Source organism: Pocillopora damicornis, chromosome 7 (assembly GCF_964200805.1).
Source record: "Pocillopora damicornis chromosome 7, jaPocDami1.2, whole genome shotgun sequence".
Classification (NCBI taxonomy): Eukaryota; Metazoa; Cnidaria; class Anthozoa; order Scleractinia; family Pocilloporidae; genus Pocillopora; species Pocillopora damicornis.
The window spans coordinates 17,025,575-17,031,097 of NC_142676.1; the positions used below are offsets into that span (position 1 = coordinate 17,025,575).

Below are 5,523 nucleotides of genomic sequence, written 5' to 3' on the forward strand. Positions count from 1 at the left end.
TGTCTAAGTTGTAACATTTTCAGCTATCATTAGTCCTATAACTGATAACAAATAATTTAACCTTGTTATCGTCTTTTGTGCGGTCAGTGATTATGGAATCCTTTTGACTAATAAACCGTGACTGATGACTCGCATTCAATAAGGACCTTAAGCACACCTCAACGGATAAAAGAAGCGTTGAGTTCCAATGGAAATTAAAATAATTTGCCGTCGCGGTTTTTAGGTTCGCAGACGACACAAATTGTGGTAATTTCACGTTGCTGTTTTGCATAGGACGGCTAAGAAATGTACAAGGGTTTAGAACACACGTGCCGAGCTATTCTGCCAGTTAGATATTTTGTTTTCCTATGTCCTCGTTGCTGTCGCCGTCGTGGGTTGGCGCCGTACGAGACGGTAAACACATGCAGCCATTTTTTAAATTCTAATTAAAGGCAGAAATTCATTTTTTAATCGAAGTCTTCCTTGGCGTTGCCGTCCTGACTGAAGGTCCCCATAAAATGCCTAAATGAAGACAACTGGCGAACAACAGGCAAATCATTTATGATTCTTAATAAAACCCCTCTGCTCTGTCAGTAAGAGGATTTACGGAAAAGATAATCTACAGGCGTGTTAAGATTTGCGAGCTTTATCACCAGTAAAGGAAGAATCAGAGATTTTGTTTTTCACTCATGAAAATATTCAATGTAAGCCGCTGAGTACTAGAGCTCCGGTAACTTAAAAGTGAAATTCTCTAAGTTCGCGTTGCGCGCTTTCAACGAAATACCCCCTACTTTTTCTCTTGGGACAAGCAAGTGCTTTTTATCTAGCTTTCTTCGCGAGACTTTCTCGGATAATTCGGACACTGCAGATACTCGAATCTTTGGTAGTTTTAAAGTCTATTTTGTTTCCTTATTTGCCTCCTCTAAATCTGCCGCGTGGTCTCTTAGTGGATGTATTTATCTCAGTTCGTATCAAGGTTGTTAAACTGCGCCAAATGTTTTAACCTCTCTTCCTTTCTTTGCTTGTACAAAGTTGTCGAGTTTGTCTAAGACTTCGATGTGTCCTGTTCCCATGAGATCATCATAGATCGCTCTGCGAGCTGAGTAGCATTCGATTAGTTCTTCGAACGAGTCTGGGTTCGACTGCTAAGTAATATATCAAACGGTAAAATTTCCGCACAGCCCCATGCTATTGTAAGACAAATCTGTTTTCCCAATGGCGATGTATTGTTTTTGTCATTGTCTTCTCTTCCCAAGAACTGAATGCATAATGTAGTATGGGCCGGGCGGGGGGGGAGTTTTACCTTTTTTTTAACTTCAAGGTGTTTGGATATCGGATGAAACACCCTTTCGAATGTTCGATATAGCTTCTCAGAAGCAAAAGTTCATCAAATTTTATGATAATTAAGATCACATATCCAAATCTCCTTCACGGTTGTAATTCCTTTGCTTTCTCAGCATGAATTATTAATGGTTTCAGATGTGTCCTTCGTTCTCGAAGTTGCGCAGCTGCTTTGCTATCGAGAAATCTGCCATCTGTTCGTGTTCCCTTAAAGTTCGGTGCTTGTTTAACAGGGACGTGCGAGGATTTGTTACTTATTAGCACCTCTTTGTTGTGTTTTGTAGATTCCTTTGCAAAGAACAACTGATCGCGAAGACTATCTACCGGTTTGAGTGCCATAATAACTTTCTAGTGTCCAAACTTATTGTAGTTGTATACGGCTTCTTCAGCATAAACCATTATAGGCCCATCGCGGCCATTGTGTTCAAACTTACTCAGATTCTGTCCCTCACAGGGAAGTGAGGTTTGTGTGCCTTTGACAATTGCCGAGTGAATCCTTGTAGCTTTAAACGCGCCTGAATTCCTTGACACAGAAATGTACCTTGACTCCTTCCCTTCCGTCCTCAAATATCTTGGCTGTGTCATATTTCGTGCTAAATATTCTTAGCTTTTATGTCATCGCATTTCTGATTGTGAGTTTGCGGGATAAAAATCCGATCAAACTACCCTAAGATATGAATAAAGGGGTGAGTTTCTAAAGAAACTGTGGTGCTGCGTCGGTGGGAGAGTATAGCAGATAATTTAGTGTTAACAACTGGGTTGAAAACGTAAATTAGCCACCGTAAAGGGTAAAAACGCTGACGTTTCGAGCGTTAGCCCTTCGTCAGAGCGATTTATAATCAGACAGACATATGAGTGAGATATGTCTGAGGAACGCGGCGATGCACCTCTCTGCGTCATTGTAAGCAGAAGAGCAGTTCGCTTGTGCCAAGACAATATATTATATTTTCTCTTGCTTGTGGGTATAGTTGGCTGAAACTGGCAGCCGACTTTTTCAGTACAAGTAAAAAGAATTATCTGTTTTTTATTTTACTTTATTATAGTTTTTTAGCTCCAATGCTCATTTGCATTGAAATGATAACTTTTAATGCTAATTTTTGATAGACTGATAGACTGATAGAAAGGCGTGTCGCAAGCTATTTTGCTGGTTTCACAATGTTGTAATCCATTTCTCAGCCACCTGCTCAGGAATTCGACGGAAATGTTTTCGAAGTTTAGGAAGAAAAGGCATCGCATCCCCCTTACAAAAGCATGTGGAGGCAACATTTCTATTTTAATCCATGTTGCGATGTAATATTTCTAACATTTTTTTTTTTGCAAGCACTCTTTAGCTTTCGCGTCAAGGTCCACTTCATTTAAGTCGGTTCAGTCCGTTTACTTTCAGTTTGATGGCGTGATAACAGACAAAAAATAAATAATTTTGAAAAATTCCCGACTTTTCACAACGGATTTTTTTTCTACCAACGCATCAACCTCGCGCAGAATTCCAACCGCTATGTGAAAAATATGAATTCCGAATGTCCGTTACAAAAGCTTAAATGAAATTCATTTTGTTCCTTCCAATGAAGGAAAGATAAGGAGAGACGGATGTTATCCCACTTTTGAAGCGGCGCCATCTAATGTACGTAAATGTATTTCGGTTTTGTAGGTACAACTTTTTTACCGATGACGGATGTGAGCATGCAAAAATGAAACAACTCACTTTTGTTGAAGGTAACATCCGGTCTCAGTATAGATCGTTTTCACGTGACGTCACAGAAATAATTTCCGCCATGATGGTGCACATCCGAGTCACGTGTTTCAGTAAGAAATATATGCAAACAGAGTCCAAAGTTATAATTCTTCTCAGTTCACAGTCGAAAATTATGGCTTCCGAGGAAAAAAAAAATTCTTCGTCTGATCCTGACAATGTTGTTCAAATTCCACTGTCTGATTGATTACGCTAAAAAGCTGGATGGGAAAGTCAGAGAGCGCTACGTTAAGAAAATCTCGACGATTGGAATCGATCCTGCCTTGATAGAGGGGAAGCACTTCGAACCTGACTGTCTTCCGCCGGTTGAATCGACAGATTTACTCTGTTATTTGGTTCTTGAGACCAGCTTTTACACGCAAAAGCAATTTAAAGCCTTTCGCAGTCTGGAAGCTTACAATCAAATGGTTTCGGGGTTTGTTTACAACGTGCAAGGGCATATGGTCGCAAGCAAGTTTGTCGTGTTGGCGAAAGTGCGGCACTCTCAGCGGATGAACGAGGCCTTGATTCCAATCTGGATCATTACCGAGAAAGATGGAACAATAAACTGCGCGCATGGTCTTGGATACAACAAACACCAAGCCAACAGTCACGCACATGACAACAAACACCAAGCCAACAGTCACGCACATCACATCACATCATGCTCTGGCCATGAGATTGGACGGTCTATTGATGAAGACCTCAAAGCAGTCAATAATTACTGTAGTTTTGTTGCCAAAGGCAACTTGAAAGCATTGAGGCATGGTCTGCCATAAGTCCTCACGCTCTGGCCACCTTATGAGAAAGGCTAATCTAGCATCAAGAACGACCATCCATGCAGAGAATGTCCTTGAAACTGTTGCAATGGAAATACCAAAGCGGTAAGCAAGATCCTGCATTGGCATGTTCAGTTTAAGTTTCATTAAAGTGAGAACAAATTCTTGAAACTGTGACAAAGTTGGCGACTTTCTTACAACGAATTTCGAAACATACGGTAAAACTGTTTGCAGGACATCATAAGCAGGCAATCCAGTGTAAAATCTCACCTTCTCGTTGTCATTTGCGAAGTAAGCCTCATCGAATGGTGGTTTGGCAGTCGAGATGTGAAATAAATAATCGAACTCCTCAGTTTGAGTAGCTGTTCCTGTTTCAGTTTCCACTTCCATCGCTGAGTCCAAATTGAAAGAAATGACTCGTCCGTGCTCCAAAATGCTGTCCATGAGGTCTTTTCGGCTGAATGGCAGAAATCCATTTTTTCGCCTTTCCTCGCAAAGAATTCTTATTTCGTCGCCTTGATTCGTACAAACTGAAGGAATTATTGCCATATAAACTCCTTTATCACGAACAGTTCGGGTTCCACAGCCAAAAATCGCACACAAAACCTTTTTTTAGAGCTCACGCGATACGAGTTCACTGTTTACATGTGCACCAATATGGCGGCCAATTGTAAAGTGGTCACGTGACTGAAAACGATCTATACATTATTTTGAAACAACCGTTGGATTTTTCACACAAAATTACAATCAAGACTTGCTTTTTCCAGTTTTTCGCAGAGCTTGTCTTACTGACCTAGTGATCGGAGCAAACTTCCTAGGTTTCCGTGGCTTCTTGCTTTTCGAGAATTTAATTTTTTTTTCAATTTCTTGGAAAGCCTTTCTTCTGAATCTCATTGAAACTTCCCTCATAGGACGCGTGATTTTTCCTTCTGATGTCAGGTACTCCTAATTACTCGGAATTTGCCGGAAGTTTTACCAATAGTACAGATAATTGGGGTGGGTACATTTTTTTAATGGAGAAGGGGGCGAAGAGGAGGTCTATAGCAGCATCTAACAAGGATTTAAGAGCAAACCATGATGTTTAATTGTCATTACTGCTGGGGAAGCTGGTTACAAGCAAACGAAAATCCTTTTGGTTACCCTCATGAGAAGTCTGAGTAGATGAAGCTGTTAATACCAATTTTGGTAACTTCAAGGAAAAATGAGTACTGTGATCAAAGACATTTAACAAAAACAGCAAAAACAGGAAGTTATAAACTATCTAAATAATACTTTAAGGAATTGGGTTTCTTTCCTAAACTGGTCTGTGATGTACGGGCCGTTAATACGAATACAAAAGAGCTGGAAACGATTTAAAAATTAAACATGTCTCGAACACTCAACGGATGATTGCAATGGCCGATATCCTTGGTTAATTTTCGCTTGACGCTACAAAACCCAAAATTAAAAATATTACGGCTTACAAGAGTATTGGCGTTTTACCCCGAAAGGAAAAAACCTGTGAAAAATGAAACTTTTTGCCAGTCATCAACATACCCTCCAATGCCATTCCTAAATATTAAAATGGCTGGCTGAGGAAGATATCATGATTGTATAAAAATGTTGGTATCGAATGACTGTTTGTCTCCTAAGTCGTCAAATAATTCTTTGCCAGAACGCAACGGGTAACTTATCATTTATATGGCAAAAAATATA

The 5,523-nt window shown here is 40.0% G+C and overlaps 1 pseudogene; it reads right to left on the minus strand.

Annotated features, from left to right (window-relative positions):
* Positions 1-567: 567 nt before the first annotated feature.
* On the minus strand, positions 568-1,921 carry LOC149042869 (uncharacterized; annotated as a pseudogene).
* Between the last annotated feature and the right edge of the window lie 3,602 nt (positions 1,922-5,523).